Genomic DNA, 18717 nt, shown 5'->3' on the forward strand with positions numbered 1-18717 from the left:
CGAAGGACATTTGTAATTTTCTTGATGATATCAGAGAGGACATAATCAATCAGCTTACTGATGATGTAGCAACAAACGGACCTTTGAAATATAACTTGTGGTTGGACTGTATATATGGAAAGCCATATCCGTTCGATGACAAAGTGAAGAAGTGTGCATTCAAGACATCGGCTGCAGTAATTTACAGTTCTAACGATGTGAAGCAAACTGTTAAAAACGGTATCCAGAAACTCTGTCAAGAAGAGGTGGACTATGTCTGTAAAGGTTCTGGCTGGACTCTGTCTAGTATAAACCGATTGGAGCTAAGAATTAGTCATTTCACACCGCTGCGGAACTAAATGATTATAAGATTGCTGGCTTTCGCAAATGATCATGTAGTAGAATAGAAATTATGTAATAAATATTATGTTTGTAAAAGAACTTGTGGTGTTTAATTCCTCGAACCTGTTACTATTATGTTAAATTGATGTTATATTTAATTTTTTTGCATCGTCCTAGATCGTACCAAGGACCTTAGTCGACCTAATCGATCAGTATATAGATTACAAATTTATTTAATGAATTTTGGAATTTTTCCCGAATTTCTAGCTAAATAATTATGGATTTTCAAGATGGCGGCCAAATGACAAGATGTCGGGTGTCACAGCAATAATAAATGATTACTGCACTCTAGCGGATAAGAATTAAACTAACATGGCGTCAGCGCACTCTCGCCGACGATACACTGATGATGGCTTCCAGCAGACGAGGACAAGATGGCGGACATGACGTCATACTACCTGACGATATATATATATGCTTTGAAAAAAAAGTGGAGGGAGTCAGTATGCCTGCGTCCACCGCGGGGGAAGGATCGGTCGTCATTTTTTAATTTTTTTGCCTCTGTCGGGTTCGAACCGAGGACTCCAAGCTCCGTGTCGTTAATGTTTGTTTTTTATAAATATTTTATTAAATTTATATTATTTAAATTTTTTTTATAATTTTTTAAATTTTTTTCATTAAAATCGGATAATAAATTTAAAGATGGCGGCCGTAACGGAAATTGCAACGGTGACGTCATAATTCAAAATGTCGGATAACACAATGCCGGAATTTTCTAGAAAACGAAATGACGTCATCCAAGATGGCGGATCCAAGATGGCCGTCGGGGTCAAGGTCAAAGGTCAAGGTCACATCCTGATAGAGGCTTAACTGAGGCTTGAGTTAAGGATGCTTAAGCCTCTATCAGGACATTTCTAGCCGTTGGGATTTTTAAGGAATAAAACGGGAAATTTTCCCTCGAAACGGGAATTTTTCCCTCGAAAACGGGAAATTTTTTCTTAAAACGGGAAATTTTGAGGAATTTTGAGGAATTTTTGCCGCCGTGACGTCACAAATCCAAGATGGCGGTCGACAATCTTCAATCCACTACCTGCATCCTGATCTCGGAAATACATTTACATACTACTAATGTTGAATATTCAAATAGGTACGTTTTTAACGAACAATGGTGTTTTGCAGTTACACATAATAATTCAAATTACACCCGGAATCTTTTACACAATATTTAAAAAATATTTTAACACATTATAAATAAGTTTGGTGTTTTTGGGATGCGTATTTGCTATAAAATCGTGTTATAAAAACCGAAATAATATTATTCCCCTACCGTGCTTCTATCTACGGTGACGGACGCGAACCGGTCCCAGGCATTACTTAATACATATTTTCCTTTGTTTATCGCGAGGGGCGTTATTATTAATGAATTATAAATAAAATTACGTGCCCGGGTCCACAATTGCATATCATTTTGAGCACTGGAAGACATAAAAACAAAAATATTCTCGACGGATTTAAATCTCTGGTTTTCATTGCTCATTACAACAACAATTTCGGCAATAAAGGTTAATTATTCTTGCATTTTAAAAATCTGATTACTAGTATAATTTCAAGTATTTATTATTTTATTATTAAAATTAAAATGATTCAATTTTATTCATAAAAGTATGCAATCATTTCATCAATGTTTTGTTATGACGTTGTCACGTTAAACTATCATCCGTAAACCTACTTTACAGACAACTAGTTTTTATACTAAACTTTACCTACGCGTAATTTTATTTTGTATTGTTGTATTATGTTTTTCATACCGTTCCAGTCAGTCCAACATAAACAAAAAAAATGCTATTGATTCAATTCTTGTTGCCTGGTCGGAGATGCGGTGACGTGTAATGATGTTGGATTATGTTGGCTGTTGAAAATATTATATGGGTTTGAGTCGCTGCACCGCGGTCGCGTTGTCAGGGCTATGTTAATCCAGCTTATATATGTGTAAAATGTATTTATTTTGTATGGTTAAATTCTTTCACAAACTCGCGTATAGATATTGGTTGGTGTCTTGATGTGCATACGTAAACGCAAAGAAAGAAGACAGAAAAGCCGAGAAAAGTAACACTTGTTTAGTAGTTGGTCTCTTATGAAAAGTAAATAAATAAAAAATCAGTTTAAGGGATTAGATTATTTCTTACCTCCCATTTTTACTGATATTTTCTTCCTTCCTTTACTCCATCTGTTTTTCTTGCGGCTTGCGGAGAGATGCAGTCGACCTTTATTCCATCTCCTGTACTCTTTCTTCGTGCTACTTATATCCATATTCATCTCTTCTACATGCACACGAATTAATGAATGTAAATATATAAAATTATATGTGCTACTGCACAAATTATTTATAATGTATTAGCATTAACTCACTTCGCGGAAACAGGTAGGTACTGAATGCTAGGAGCGTGTATTTTGGACCCCTACAGTTTTAGCATTGAATATGTATATACATATACATATTCAATGGTTTTAGCTTCATGCGAGCATTTTTGAGAAGAGACGTAATTGATATGATAACAATGGTCGACAGGGGAAAGAGGAGAAGGGCCACTATCGCCCTGAGCAGGCAAGACCTCCCCCCCCCCCCCCCCCCTCATCATGCCGCGCCTCCGCGGCGGGAGAGATAGCAGCCGGCTGCCGGTACAGCTACAGAGGGCGCCACGAGGTGGCTAGTAGTTTCGCCCGTGCATACGTTTACCTTTATTAGTGCCTCAGAAGATTTTCCGCGGTGACAGGCCTGTTTAAATGCAGGAATCAATGCAAGAAGGTCTAGGGCGCGTCTGACTGGTGAGTTCCTTAAATTCTGACGATTTTTACTGCACAAAAAAATAGGTTGAAAAGAGCCATTTTCGTGATATTGGCGGGGTCGCAAAAGTGTTAAGGTGGGTATGAGACAACTTAAATCCACCAGTCCGACGTCGAATGTTCTTTTTATTCCTTTCCTGTCCAAACAAAAATTGAAAATCTCAAGTTCTTTCTAAAGGAGAGATATAGAGGTAAATGTCTACAGTGGCTTCCTTCCATCGTCCAGACGGCGCCCTTAAGGGGCCCGCCTCGTCAGGGGTGTATGTGTGTTAGTGAGGCGGGATGATAAGCGCGACGCTCGCTGGTGCTTCCAGCGCGGTATAGCCTCTAAGCGCAAGTCTCTGAACTGGTGCGCATTCGTCTCGTCGTCACAGGATAACTGTGAAATTTGAGCGGTGACCGTAACATTATATGGCGGAGAAATGAAGATAAAGGTGTTATGCAAGCCCCTTAAGTACTTTCAAGAATCTGTACTGATTGTTTTATGCCTAAAAATTACTCTGAAAACACGCGTTTTAGGCATTTTAACGCTTCTAAAAATACAGTTTAAACACTTAATCCGAAATTAAAAGTACTTTTCGGTCCTCAGCGAACTCTTAAATGCTATTCGTAAATAGGCCCCACTCGGATATCTTGAGTAGTTTTGAAATCGCGTTGTTTTTCCTGAAGCTCTGCACACCGTATGTGTGCCCAGGTAGGCGGGCCCCTTAAGAGTGGTATATAGAGAAGCGGCTACTCAGAATCCGGCGCGAGCAGCACAAAATACTTCTAGCCTGGGCGGAGTTTAGCCTTGGAGGAGTGGCCTACTAGGAGCGCGTCCTGGCGAAATGATGTCGGTGGAGGGGATAGACTCGGTTTACCCTCCCTCACTCCATGGTCATTCCCTCCTCATGACGGCGCGGTACGGGTCGGGATGTCTCGACAGCATTGCTGCCTGCCTGCCTGCCTGCCTGCCTTCCCCGTACGAGCGGAGCGCCGCGCGAGCTAACAGTGGCTACACACGTTTCATTCAACTCAAATGTCAAATAACGCGAAAAGTATGTTTATCGTAATGGTAGCATTTTTTTACGCGTGTTTAGTAGTTCATAAGTAAAAAAAAAGATAAAATGGATTACTATGTTTTTGCTAAAAACACAAACTTTTACATGAAGTGGGAAAAGTGATATTACATCGTAATTTTCGAAGTCACGTGGATATTAAACGTTACATATCCTCCAAGAAACATGAAATTACCTTATTCTGCAAACAAATCTTGCCGAAGTTAAATATATTTTCCGAATCGATGTTATGTATTTTTTATAACTCGCATCTGTCAATGATAGTTGTAAAAGCTTTTCGAAATACATACATATTATGTACTATTTTTTTAAAAAAAGTGTTCGTGTTTTTATAACATGGAATAATCTCATTTGTAATTGTTTCACTTGTGTCATGGCAATGAGTTATCATGCAGGTAGCATATATTTTACTTGGACGTGGTATAAAAAGGCACTATACAAAAAATCGTTACATAATTCCACATTATAAAACATGTATTTATTTCACACGTAATTCATACATTTTGTTTCACACCAATATACAATGTTCATTATGTTATAAAAGACAAATAAATTTAAAAAGAGCACTATAAATTAAACCAACGTGGGCACGAGTTACTTCCAAGAAAGACAAATTAAAAAAAAAACTGTATGGTATAATAGACATTTTAAACACAAATATTTTTACATCACAAAAACCTTTTTCAAAACAGTTTGCAGAAAAGTCCAACAATCTTAAAAGTATGTAGATGGCCTTTAGAGAGGTATTTAAGAGAAACAAATGCTTAAATAGAAATAATTTTACAAATCCGATACAGTAAACGACAACAGATTATTTAAACAAGTTTAGTAGAATTACACACAAATTGGTTTTTACCTGTGACGCACAAAAAATGTACATAAGCTTTATATTTTTAACTAGACAGGCATTTATACTATTCGATTTAATGCACACACACTTTTAAAACAACAAAACACAGAATTTAATTCAGCTTACCACTGAAGCAAAATATTTTTATGGTCGCTATTATACATTTATTTCGTTTTTCCTTTTTGTTAGGACTTACCAGACAAGAAGTTTATGCATACCGAACACTCTTTTTATGAAATTCTCTTGTTTCTCATTTAAAAATTTTACAAAATTTCTCAATTGGCTGCCAAATGAATTAATTTCATTCAAAAGTAACAGTTACGAACACCTCAGTGTTTATTCACCTAAACAAGCAATGTCTTCTATAATTTTAAACACCATTGCTCACTTGAGCATTTAACCATTCTGGAAAGCTTAACTCAGCTTTAAAATTTACATTATAGGTAAGACATTTTATTTTTTTACATATCCAAAATAATTACGGTAATGATTCTCTAGGTAGCCACTGAACGTGACCACACGGGCTATACTTTCTTATGCACACGTAGGTGCTGGCATACTAAAAATGAAAGTTCATGAAAATGCTTGGCATGGTTAAACGTTCTAGAAACAATGAGCAAGAATAATTTCCAGTATGAAAGGTGATAGTTTATGAAGCAAAGTGAGCAGGCGACTTAGATTGATAAATCAAACAGGTCACTATAAAAATTAGTTTGAATGATTATCCAAGACCAACATTTTCTTGAAAGTTCTACAAAAGCTTGAAAAATGTTCACGTTTAATGTAATCAGGGTGTAATATTCTGTTTTGTTTTGGACGATCTTCGTTTTCCCATGCATTTTATCTTATGACTTCTGATAGCCTCTGTTATGTGCGGCGGATCCCGAATTTCCATATTTCTTGTGTGTCTAGGATCAACTAATTCCGGAAGAACGCATTGTGTGTAAAATAAAACGAGTTTTGGTTCCATTTTTTTCTTTCCAGAATGTGTCGTCTCTGAAAATTTCCAATAGGTACTTTTAATTTATTTTGGCTCGAAGTCCAGATGCCAAACAAGCAAATATCCCTTCTGGTTATGTGAAGTTGACCCTGGACTTGGTAGAAATATTCAGGATCTTTTTTAAATGAAATGACAGTAGGACTTTCTTCAGAATATTTCAAATACTTTATTTTGCCTTCTTGCATGGCTTCATTTATGTCCATTCCATATGCCGAAGCAGGACACTATTTCTACGAGACGACCTTCGCCAACAAGGCCATCGGGTGTTGCGGCAAGAAATGGGTGTTCTTGGTCAATAAAAAGACCAGCTTTACTTATATTAATTTTTTCCTGGTCTTCTAGCTGTTTGATGACTATTTCTTCGGACTGCCTGCCATGTTGTACTGCTGGAACATTAAGTATGTCATGAGAGTATATTATGGCTCTTACTAGGTTCTAGCAGGTTGTTGTTGGCTTCAAATAGGTTCAAACGTTTTATTACAAAAATTCTAAATCAGCAATAAATGTTTGTTCTAAATACCTTTCTTTCCTGTTGAACACTGCTCATTTCATACGCCATTTTATTAAGTTTTCAACGATGTTGATGTTTTCTATGATGATGGTGTCAGACACTTCCGTGGACCAATGAAAAACACCGGCTTCCGTTTCCAGCAGTTGGATTGGTGGCTGAAGTTTGGCGTACGATTTGGTGACTGTCCTGCAAAGATTAAAACAAAATATATTTGTGACATGTTGAGTATCAAAATTCCAAAAGTAACGAAATTTCCTATTTTGGCTCTCATATTTGAGTACAATTTTATAGTTGTGTGTTCCGCTCAAAATGTTGATGAATTACTCTTTAAAGGTAGTGAAATATTCAGTTAATTCTATAATCCTGCCTATAAACTCTACCACTGTTCGCAAACTAATCAGTAAATGTGGGATATGATGTAAGAGAGTTTTATTGTACACTAATATGACAAGTCTAATTCCAGAATGTAGGTACAGCACGAGATACGGGCATACACATGCATGCACGTACAAACTTGCATACAAAGAAGTAACATTCAAAAAAAAGGAAAGGCTACGTGGAACAATAATAATTTATGTCATCATATATTTACTGAATGTTTTTTGTTTGCAGGAGAGCCATATTGTATATCGTCCTTTACTAGAAAGCCTACGAGGCGAAAATTTTTCGCACTCAATATTTTTTATAAGGAAACATGGACAATCACCCAATGACGCACTTGAATATTGCAACATACAGCAGTAAGGATTCCTGGCGTTTTTCCAGCTAGCGGCTACCACAAGTAACACAATAATTTGTTGATAGTCGAACGCATTTGTAAACTGAGACACGCTCAAACAAGGGAAATGAGGTGGGGGATGAAGAAACTGTCTTTTGGAACCGAACACAGTGAGTTATCAATAGCTTGCCTTCCATTCTCGCAATTATTCCCCCACCCTCATAACTTCACCCATACTGATTAATTTAATTATCTTTCGGCTTGTTTTATAATAGCACTAGTATTTTTCACGTCACATGGACTTTTCTTGGACTGAATAAATGCCCTATTAGTTCACTTTTTAAAATTACTAATTGAAATTGATAATCGATGACGTATGTATGGTCGTCAAGCCATAATAACTTCCTATGACTTGCATACAACAGTAATACCGAGTATCTAACTTTTCTTTAATCTGTCCGTAACACTAGGCCTATATATATATTTTTCCAAGAACAAATCCATAGAAGTTCAATTACTGAACTGAAAATTATTTATATGAAAAATTTAAGCCTTTCATTAGACTCTGAACGTAATAAAATGCTAATTATAAATGTTATCGTTAAATACAGTTCGCAGTTTGTGTAGTATAAAACACTGGCTACTTACTCCTCATCAGGATTCAGAACCATATTTTCATTCCCTGCGTTGCTTGATCCTGGTAAAGAAGAATGAGCCGTCAAGTTAGCTGTTTGGGGATCAGTTATTGTGCTGTTGACTTCCTCTTGAACTGCACCATATTCTTCAACTCTTCGGATTTTTCTAAAAAATTAAATACATTGTACAAACTAAGTTGTAAAATATGTTTCTTAAAATAGTTTTTAGCCGGTTTTGGAATTCTCCGGTGTTCTTTTACATTGATAAAAGAAAAATTAATATCGGTATCGCTATATCTTACCTTTGTTTCTGGTACTCAATCAGATCCGTTGGTCTTCTTTTCTTCCGTTTCGCACTTAAATAAAGTCGCCCTAACTTACCGATTAATTTGTCTTGCTTTTTTTCCATGCGTACCGACTAACAGATAATTGCGTCTTTTTTATATTATGCGAAAGCTCACAAACAGCATTAACGAATCATTGAACGAATCAGCAGACTTAAAAATCTTTTACAATGTAGTTTGCTACCGAGTGAAGATTCTTTTCAAGCTACTCGCCAAGGAAATCGTCTGTCCCATGATAGTCCAGGAAAGATATGAAAAAAACATGGACAAATTGCAAGAAAAGGTTTTTTTTACATAAAAATTCGCAGAAAAATTCGTAGAATAACATATCCAAAATCCACCGAAATCCACTTTCTTTTGGTAACTTTTTTCCGGGTTTTGTCCCGGAAAAAACACGAAATAAAATAATAACTCAAAAACGGTGCATGTGACGACAAAACCTGTAGAGGCAAAAATTAAAGAAGATTAACTTTTCCATAACATAACCAAAGTTCAAGAAAATCAGCTTATAAATTCTGCTTCGTTTTCCGGGATTAGTCCCGGAAAAAATATTAAAAATGAAATAAATCGCAAATTGTGCACTTTACAGCATAATGGTTTAGGAAAAAGATAAAGTAAACAATGTTTATCATAATATATGATAACACAGATCAACATTTAATTTTTTTTTGTTTTTCAGGAAATGTCCCGGTAAAAAGTTATCGAAAGCAAAAAAAAAAACGGAAATCGTGCACTGTACTTCAAAATAAATCGTGAATTAAATTATGGGCAAAAAAATTGCATTATATAATTGACCTTTATCAAATTGTGCTTAAAATTTGTGTACTATTGTCCTGGCTGGTATATGTAGTTACTATTTATACGATTGAATTCCCATTCCCTTGTACTGAGTGATTTTATGTATCCATGTGTTATAACTCTGCAAACGATAAAATATATAAAATTAAATTAAATATGTCATTGACGGAGGATATTTACTTCATCAGTTACCTTGGCCCCATACTGCAACATACAACGAGATCGCTCAGCTGTACGTGAGTTTCATCTTGAAAAATTATGGATTAGCAACTACTGTATTTGATGGATATGGGAAAACTCACAGTACTAAAGACACAGCACATATGAGAAGAACAAGAGGTAATGCATCACCCGTAGTTGAATTCACAGGAGAAATGCATCTATCACTCCGTAAAGATATGTTTCTTTTGAACGAGCGAAATAAAGGACAATTTGTAAGGTTATTAGCAATACATTTACGCGAAGCAGAATGTCCTGTTGTTGAAGCACCAGGTGATGCAGATATTTACATTGTCCAAGAAGCTTTAAAATGTGCAAAATAACAGTTGACAATAGTTATAGGAACAGACACAGATTTACTTGTCCTTTTACTCTACTACTTTGGCTCACAAACACATAACTGTTTGTGTTTAAAAAATGAACAAAGGCAGAAGAAAACATATCACATTAAGGAGCTAAAGCTGAAGCTCGGTGATGAAATTTGTAGTAATATTCTTTTCTGTCATGCATTCATGGGATGTGACACATCACACATCTATGGTATAGGAAAGGGGAAAACATTGGATCTGCTCCAGAATGACAGTGCCTTCAGGCAACTTGCGAAAGTATTTCAGATAGTATTCCCAGTGTGTCAAAAGAAGACACTGTAAAATCGGCAGAACAGCTGTAGTACGCCTGTACAATGGGTCAAGAAGTGACACACTCGACACTTTGCGTTGTAAAGTGTTTAGTGAGAATGCAGCTACTAGTTCCAAATGTGTACAACCAGAACAATTACCTCCAACTAGTGCTTCAGCTCGTTTCCATTTCTTAAGGGTTTTCTATCAGATACAAGAATGGAAGGGAATTAAGATGAATCCAGAAGAATGGGGATGGAGAAAATGTGGCTACCTTCTCTTGCCAATTTCGACAGACAAGCCAACAGTTCCGGAATGCCTTTTTAAGGTAATCAGGTGCACTTGCAAGGAAGATGGTTGCGGTGCATCCAACTGCAGTTCTAGGAAACACGGCATCTCATGTTCTTCGGCTTGTGGAAACTGTCATGGATCAACCTGTAAAAACCGTGAATTACCTCCCGAGGACTGCAATTACTGTGACGGCTTTTAAGGTAGGGTGTTCCTACATATCCATGAAAATTAGCCAGTTTTCCTAACCAAATACACAGATATTTAATGCTGTGACCTTTTAATATACCATTTTGTTCAGAAAAATATAATCTTTTCCAATATAGTTACACATTTTCATTTTTCTCATCGAATAACTAGAAATTCGTCAATGAATTGCTTGTTTTTACCATTTTTTAAAATACATTTTGCGTCACGATTTCCAAAATATAAAACTATATTGGAAAAACTGCATTACTTTTCTCGTCAGATTAATACTCTGGAAGCTGTAGCTATCATAATTCTCGAGAAAATAGGCTAGTAGTGGACGCATGTATAACTGGTTTTAAAAAGGGGTATATACCACTCTTAAACAGGATGATTCTGTTAAATAACATTTCGAGCTTATATGTAGGTAATTTTCCGAATTGTTGGATCAGTTTGTTAACATTAATAGAAATATAAAATCACGTTAATGTTTGTTTAGGTAACCTATATTTTAAATTAAAGTACTTATGTATGTTACCTAATGCATGTTTATTCAGTATTGTGTGTTAGAGTGCATCCCAATGTGTGTATATTTTTCTATTTCTTCTCGATACAGGTCACTGGAAATCTTGTGTCAATTTAATTGTATGGTATGTTTTGTGAGAATGGACGTGTCGAATTTTTCTTTCAAACGATAAGCAGTTGAAATGAGTCTGATTTTGTTTTCTGGAATATAATTTTGGTAGATTTCAAAAACGTTTTAACACATCACTAACTGAAAAAAGGAATATAATTTAAGTGACTTTAAATCAGTGGTTCCCAACCAGTGGTCCGCGGACCATCAGTGGTCCGCGAGAGCTAAAATATGGTCCGTGAAAGATTTCAAACTTTGAATGAACGCGCGTCGGTGAACAAAAGCGAGCGTGGCGCACAGTCAACCGGGGGAACGGCAAGCAACTGACTAAACATTATGGCGCAAGCCGGTCAGTCAATCGTACGTTTTCTTTTGTTTTGCTCAGCAGTGTTGTGTTAGTGATTCTGTTTAGCTGTTTAGTGGGTCAACATCTGTAACTCCTCAATATTCTTATGGATATTTTGATAAGATATGAACAGGGTACGTAGGCTACGCATTTTTCTCTGTTAAACTTTTTTAATAAAAACATGCAATTACAAAACAGAATGTAGACGTTAGTTTACGTATGATACTTGTGTTTGTGTATTACAAATGTTCACAACAGTTAGGTACAGTTAGTTGAAAACCTAATTATATATAAAATAAAGCTATATGAAATTAAAAATTAAGATAGTAAAATAACACTGGCCTCCCAAATTAAAAAGTGGAGCAAGCCACAAAAATTCCTAAAAATATGCTATCATAAAATTGTTGAATTGTTATTATGCTGTTTTAGGTTTTTCATAACGAAATAAAAACATCGTTAACTCTTTTAATGCCAAAGTCGGATAAATCGCCTTTTCTGTGTCCGTTGTGAGAAATTCAATATTTATTTTAAAAAATATATATTTTGATTCTTTTGTAAATTATAAGTGTTAATTATTTTCTACATATGTAAGTATGTGTTCCTGCTTATAAAAATGTATTTTGCAAATATTTACAAAAATTATATATTTCTGGCAAACAAATTATTAAGTTGCTTTATCAAAAAATAATAAGCATTTTCGTGGATATTATATATTGCCAGTTATTCTTTATTTTTGTTTATTGTGCGTTGAAAATAATTTTTGTAATAGTTTTAGTGATTATATATTCCCAAAAAAATTCTTAGTGCCAAGAATATTACTTTGATAACCATGCCCTATTCGAACGCCAATCCATTAAAAATAATATAACTTTTTCACGAGAACTTTAAATAAAATAAAAAAAGGAAATTTATGTTTTTATTTAATCTAAAAAATGACAAAGAATAATTTATTTATAAGATGTAAAAAATTTATACTTCCATACTTAAAGGTAAAAAAGTTATTAAAGGTAAAAGTAATTAAAGGTAAAAAAGTAATTAAAGGTAAAAAGTTATTAAAGGTAAAAAAGTTATTAATATTAAACTCCAGATATGCAATTCATTTAAAAATGACTTGGCACTTTTAGTATAACCGTCATAGAATTAGACAATTTGAGGCTGGCATCAAGAGGGTTAAGGGAAATTTAAGGTACCTACCAAGACCCTTGTTTTTAACGATTAGACAACATTATTTTTTAAATTGTGTAGTAAAGATTTAAGTTTGTAAAAAAAATGATAGCGAGGTTAGAATTTTTTGGAAACCAGTTTATATTTATTTATTTAGTGATTTATTTTATGAATTATGAACAAATTTAGCTATATTATTTTTTATTCTTTTACTTGGCATAAAACATAATATAATCATAACAGTGTAGGCCTACATTCTATTGCATTTTGGTTTTGTTTTCAGAAAATGCTGCCTAAGAAAATATAATAATAGTTACATTAAATTTGGATTTACTTCGATAGAAAGTAATGGAGCAATAAAACCACAATGTGTTATATGCGCAACTGTTCTCGCGAACGAAGCCTTGAAGCCTGCGAAATCAAAACGTCACCTAGAAACGATTCATCCAAATTTTTCCGACCGACCACCAGAGTTCTTTCAAGGAAAATTGGAGAATTAAAAAAATGAAACCCGGGCCTAGTGGTACAAGATATCCATCATCTGAAAAAAACATTAGTAGCCTCGTTTGAAATATCGAAATAAATAGCACAATCAAAAAAGCTTCACACAATAGGAGAAACTCTTGTGAAATCTTGTTTGATCAAAGCCGTCGAAGAAGTTTTAGGGTTAGAAGCAAAAAAAAAAAAATACAAGATATACCTTTGTCGAACAACACGGTGAAAGCTAGAACTGAACTCATATCCAATGATATCGAGGAGCAACTTGTTTCAAAAATTAAAATGTCGCCATTCTTCGCTTTGCAGTGCGATCAATCCACTGACATTTCTAATTGTGCTCTGTTTCTTGTTTTTGTCCGCTTTTTAGACGACGACATAATCAAAAAAGAACTGTTGTATTCTCAGGAACTGAAAATGACATCAAGAGGTATCGACGTCATGTACATAATAACTGGATATTTCCAGAAATATGGCATTATGTGGGAAAAGCTAGTCGGTTTCTGTACAGATGGTGCTCCTGCGATGTTAGGATCACATTCCGGTCTAGCAACGTTAATCAAACAGAGGAATCCGTCAACATTAACATCGCATTGTATCCTTCATCGCCAGGCGTTAGCTTCCAAGACTCTTCCTAAATGCCTCAATGATACAATGCAATTGGCCATAAAAGTAGTAAATGTCATTAAAAGCAGTGCCTTAAATTCACGCCTTTTTAAAAAACTGTGCACTTAAATTGACTCCAACCATGAGAACCTCCTCTTTTACACAGAGGTTCGTTGGTTGTCGAAAGGCAATATGCTGGAAAGATTATACGAGCTGAGAGGAGAGATTGAGTTGTTTCTAGGTGAGAAAAAAATGGAAGACTTACTAGTACAGTTAGTTTTCTGATTTGACATCCCAGATGCATTTGGCATATCTTGTGGATATTTTTACACACTTAAATAAGTTGAACTTGCAAATGCAAGGTTCATTAAACAGACAATTAGAAGGCGTTGCAAATATTTTTAATTTTGAAGATAAACTTCGTACTTTTATTTGCAAACTTAAGTAATGGATTAGTGAAGTTGGCGAGGGCAATTATAGTGCGTATGTAACATTGAAGGCTCTCCTTGACGACAAAAAGTATGTCATGTTTGGGGAAAGTATACAAAAAAACAGCAAATGTCATTTGCAAATGTTGGTTGATGAATTCAACCGTTACTTTCCAAAATATAACAATACAGCAGCTAATATGGACCAAAAACTGATACGCAACCCTTTTGGCACTAACGCTAGAGAAGTTGCAGAAGAAATCCAAGAAGAACGTATTGAATTACAAAATGACAGGAACTGTAAGGACGCTTTTGAATCTGATTCTTTGGAGACGTTTTGGTGTAAGAAAACAATTTCATATACTAAAATTTGAGAAATCGCTTTGCGCTATCTTATGCTTTCTGAAGAACTTATTTATGCGAACAAGGATTTTCTGCATTACTGATCATTAAAAACAAATCCAGGATTCGACTGAAAGTAAGTGATGATATGCGTGTAGCTTTGAGCAAAAATATTACCCCAAGAATTCAAGATCTTGAACAGAAGATGCAAGCTCAAAAATCTCATTGATGCAAACTGAGTTGTGTACTAAAAATATATGTTTTCAATAATAACACTGTTAATTAATGTTTATTTTGGTTTTTTAGATTGCTTATGTTAAACGTTTCGATTAACATTGAACAATTAGTCTTAAAGTTTATTTTTAGATTGATACAGATTATTTTTTAACCTTGTGGTCCCTGCTAATAATAATGAAATTAAAGTGGTCCCTGATCAAAAAAAGGTTGGGAACCACTGCTTTAAATATATATTATGGAAAATGAATATAGTTCGGATCTGACAATTTGACATGGGATACAATGCTTTCTGTTATTTTGCCTACATATTCAATACTTTTTCCGTGGCCGATCACAAAATAAAATCTATTTACCAGATTTCAGTGAATTTAGGATCTGGTAAAGGAAATCTTGTGTGCTTCTGTTTGTCCCACCGAAACTTTTTCAATACGATGTTCCGTTTTCGTTTTATTGAATTTTTAAAGATTTTCCAGGACGAGTCACAAAAAAAACTATACATATAAAAATATATACATTTATATATATGAGCAGATTTTGGTGAAATTAAATTATATTTAATACAAAAAAAAGTCTTTAATTTTAGTCACGACTTTCTTTGACGTACGATACGTTTTCGATTTGTCCTTTTTTTTCCAGGAAATCTTCTGGAAAACCAAAAACCTATTTTGTGTTGATTTTTGTTAATTTGTAATATATTATGAAAATCGTTGTGTACTTTAACTTTGTCCTGAAACATTTTGCTGTAAAATGCGCTATTTTCAATTTATTTCAATATTTTAGGTTTTTCCGTGACGAATTCCAGAAAAGAAAATAGTAGTTATTAGTGTATTTTTGTAAATTTTTTGTATGTTATGGTAAATTTGGCTCTCTTTAATTTTAGTGTCTCTACCTTTCATCGTAGAACGCACCGTTTTCCAGTTATTAATTTATTCCGCATTTTTCCGGGACAAATCCCGGAAAAAACGTTACCAAAATAAAGTGGATTTCGGTGGATTTTGGATATGTTATTCTACAAATGTTTCTGCAAATTTTGATATAATAAAACCTTTTCTTGCAATTTGTCCGTAAATCGACCCCTTTTTCTCATAAAATGCCTGGACTATGAATCCTTCAGAGAAACGGTGTTGCTGTGTAGCGGGAGGAGGTTGAAGGGAGGAGGGAGGTTTATCACCGTTACAGATCAGCACTTCCCCTACAGCGGGCGACGTTGAGGCGTGTCAGTGTCATCCCCACCCTGCTCGTCTTCCCGGAGCTTGGCGTCAACCTTCACGTCGAGCAGCACAAGGCAGACACTGAAAATGCCAAATTAGCCAGTTTTCCTAACCAAATAAACTGATATTTAATGCGGTGACCTTATACTTTTAATATACCATTTTGTTCAGAAAAATATAATCTTTTCCAATATAGATTCAAATTTTAATTTTTCTCATCGAATAACTAGAAATTCGTCAACGAATTGCTTGTTTTTACCATTTTTTTAAATATATTTTGCGTCACGATTTCCAAAATATAAAACTATATTGGAAAAACTGCATTACTTTTCTCGTCAGATTAATAATCTGGAAGCTGTAGCTATCATAATTCTCGAGAAAATAGGCTAGTAGTGGACGCATGTATAACTGGTTTTAAAAAGGGGTATATACCACTCTTAAGGGACTTGCATTACACCTTTATCTTCATTTCTCCGCAATATAATGTTACGGTCACCTCTCAAAGAGAAGACTGCGCGCCAGTTCACAGCCTAGACACCGCGCTAGAAGCACCAGCGAGCGTCGCGCCTATCATCCCGCCTCACTGACACACGTACACCCCTGACGAGGCGAGCCTCTTGAGGCAACCACCCCACAAGCTCGAGTGACGCCCGCGGTGTTGGGGTCGAACCCACGACACTCGCCTCGTCGGCCATCACGGTCGCCGAAGAACCCAGGTCTCATCCACGCCTGGCTCTTTAGAGACGACGAAGAGACGACGAAGGGCGTCGTAATTGAGAATGGATCATTGGCGGAATGACCGGGCGAAGGGAAATGGGAGTGCCCCGAGAAAACCAACTGGCGCACGTCAACGACCCATCACGTTTCCCAAGTAACGAAAATTCCTGTGTTAGAACCTGCCAGAAATCGAAGCTGTATCACCTTGGGTCTGCCAACGCCCCGATCTCACATTTTTTTAATGAAATGTTTTGGCCCATTGGTGGTTTTCAAAATGCTAACCATATCAGTTTATTGACTTAAATTTCAGAAGATCGATTTGACTTTTTGACACATCAGTCGACTAGTGACGTGTTTATTAACACCCATGCCTTATCGAGGACTCGAACCCGGAACCCCTCGCAGAGAAAGTTGGCATTCATCCAAATGCGCTGAGGCGTTCACCTAATAGCGTGTCCCTATAATAAACATGGTGAAAAAAATATGTACCTTAATATTATACGCAATTGTTTATACAATAAAACATTAGAAGGAATTATCGTAAAACCCAATATAATGACATTAAAATCTAATAACCTAATATGGCCAGTGATGCCGAGACTTAAGTTTCGGCTATTTCATGATGGTTATTTAATTTTACTGTCTTTACTAGTATTCTTGAGTTATTCTTGTAAATTTATAACGATAACTCTCTTAATTTTATTTTTGAATTTTGTTACCAGATACTTACTGATCGTTATTATAAACGCGGTAAAAAAAGATCACGCACGTGTTTATAATCACCACGCAAACAGCAGTTATAGACGCCGCAATAATAATTATTAACGCTGAATCTCACACGCCACGTACACTTACCCATTTTCTTGTCATAATCATTGTACGGGATTTTCCTGTCTTTCAAATTATGTTAGGAGAAAGATTGTATCATCAGATATTTACCGAGTATTAACAAAAAGCATTAATGTAAGTTTTGAAAATCACTTGCGTGAAATTATACTGTTCGAAATTCGCGTGCGATCAAAGAAAATAAAGGCATAACAAAAACAACGAATATGACGTGTGAGACTGAGAGTTAAGTCAAGAAATCCGAAGAATGCCAAGGGTTTGGTGGGAAAAAAAATTACCCATCTCTATTACTATGGTAGCTTAGGTCACGTACTGAATGTAGCACAGGGCGAAGTGACGCAGTAAAGCGCAATTTACAAACAAAACTTCAAACTGCGGGATTTGAGAGATCTACTTTATTCAAGTGTCGAGCGCATTCGTGTTTATCCCTGAGACTCTGGCTCGTCACTGCCGGTAGGAGTGGCCTGCTTGTCCCTACAAAAGGTGTAAAAACGTGAGAAGTCTAGAGAGAAAGCGTGGCATAGCAAACATACGAAAAAAAAAAAAAAAAATAACGGACAGAATACCGCATCCCCCAGGAACTGCAGTGAAGTACCCCTCCCCAGGGAGGGGAAGGAGGGGCGCAGCGATCGATTATTGGCAATCGATGGATCGAGGGCGCGAGGGTGGGGGGAAGGAGGAGATGTGCCGACACTAGTGATGGGCAGAACGGTTCTTTTGACCGAACCGGTTCTTTCGGATCAGTTCCGTGAAAGATTCGTTCAGAACGATTCGTTCATCTCGGTCATTTCGTTCTTTTCTGTGAATAGGATCTGGCTCTTTTATCAGGTGTCGTAACTCGTTCATCCTTTAGAGTATTGGCTACGTGTTTGCTTCCAGCCTCCCCTCGTTATCGCGTGACCCGATAACGAGAGGAGGCTGGATCGCGTGGGTGGTTATCTTTATCTACTCTGCATGGGTAAATGAAATTTCAAACGTCTAGTTGTATACTGACTGTTATAAAATTATTGACTGTTGATCGCTGCAAATGCTTCATGCAGTGATTCTATATAATACGGGAGCATTAAATCTAAGAATGTTAGGTACGAAAGTGATCTTTCTTAACTTTAATTTGTAATCGCACTATTATAGCTAGTACTTGAACATTGCTTTTCGTAGCCAGTGAATCACAGTTGCGTATATGAAACAAGATTATTTATATTGTATTACTTTTTAAGTTACAAATATTAATATACAGGCTATTAACACTCTAGAGAGAGTAAAGTGTTTACATGTAGACCAACACATTTAGAGAAAAAAAGA

This window comes from Bacillus rossius, assembly GCF_032445375.1.
Source record: "Bacillus rossius redtenbacheri isolate Brsri chromosome 9 unlocalized genomic scaffold, Brsri_v3 Brsri_v3_scf9_1, whole genome shotgun sequence".
Taxonomy (NCBI): domain Eukaryota; kingdom Metazoa; phylum Arthropoda; class Insecta; order Phasmatodea; family Bacillidae; genus Bacillus; species Bacillus rossius.